General features: G+C 49.4%; 1 protein-coding gene across 1 annotated transcript in view; it reads left to right on the plus strand.

Annotated features, from left to right (window-relative positions):
• The window catches only part of LOC101862083 (rho GTPase-activating protein 18), a gene marked incomplete in the record, with an annotated part of 36,002 nt that overhangs the window by 1,261 nt on the left and 33,503 nt on the right, over positions 1-1,238 (plus strand).

Below are 1,238 nucleotides of genomic sequence, written 5' to 3' on the forward strand. Positions count from 1 at the left end.
TACTGTTGCCATTTCCCTCTACTTCTTTTGTATGTTTGTCACACTCTTGTGACCCGCTATTTCCGGGGTGCCTTGATAGTCGAAGCAGACCTTGTGCTGTTGAAGCTAGAGAGGTGAGCAGAGTAAGTCTGATTCCCTGTAAAGACTTCTTTGTTGACACCCGCCCCTTGGCGCTCATATGACCTTATGCAGTTGCGAGCGCCGTAAAGCCCTCTACTATTAAAACATATATTAATTATTGTTATGCCGGGGGACACCCCCCCCCCCCCAAACAAAACCCAACTAATTACGAGAAGTGCCACACAATCCATCTGCCGAGGGGAAGAGTCATTAGTGTGAGTGCACACGTGGTGGGGAGCGTGCACGTGAGGTGTGAGTAGTCACTGAGCCGTGCCCCGGGGTGTCTTCTCGTTGTCCCTTTGACCGCGACGCCAGGGTGATCGGCTGGAGGGTGGCTGGAGGGTGCCACTGGCATGTCCTACTTCTTTACTTCCGTGCTGTAGTTTCTGTCTGTGTGGGTTTTTGAAGGGTGACACAGGCATGTCCGACTTCTTTACTTCCCTTCTGTAGTTTCTGTCTGTGTGGGTTTTTGAAGGGTGACACAGGCATGTCCGACTTCTTTACTTCCCTTCTGTAGTTTCTGTCTGTGTGGGTGGTTGGAGAGTGCTGCTAATACGTCTTACTACTTTACTTCCCTACCTAGACGGTCGGTATAAGAACGTTTAGTTCCCTTCTGTTGTTTCTGTCTGTGTGGGTGGTTGGAGGGTGCTGCTAATACGTCCTACTTCTTTACTTTCCATCTGTAGTTTCTGTCTGTGTGGGTGGTTGGAGGGTGCTACTGGCACGTCCTACTTCCTTACTTCCCTTCTGTAGTTTCTGTCTGTGTGGAGTGGGAGGCTGGCGGGTACTGTGGTGTGGTTTGCTCCTTCTTTCCTATCAAACATCTATCTGTCGTCTTTATATATCTCCCCTTCCTTCTTTTTTGTGTTTGTTTCTTTCTTGTAACACCTCTAATCTTTGGCACTGCTATGACCTTATTGTGTTGCAAGTGCCGTAAAACTCTTACGAAAAAAAATGTCTATGTGGGTGGTTGGGGGGTGCCACTGGCATGTCCTACTTCTTTACTTCCCTTCCGTAGTTTCTGTGTGGGTGGTTGGAGGGTGCTACTAATACGACCTACTTCTTTACTTTCCCTCTGTTTGTATGGCTTACACTCCCCCCCCCCCCCCCCCCCCCCC

This window comes from Aplysia californica, unplaced genomic scaffold (assembly GCF_000002075.1).
Source record: "Aplysia californica isolate F4 #8 unplaced genomic scaffold, AplCal3.0 scaffold01106, whole genome shotgun sequence".
Lineage (NCBI taxonomy): Eukaryota > Metazoa > Mollusca > Gastropoda > Aplysiida > Aplysiidae > Aplysia > Aplysia californica.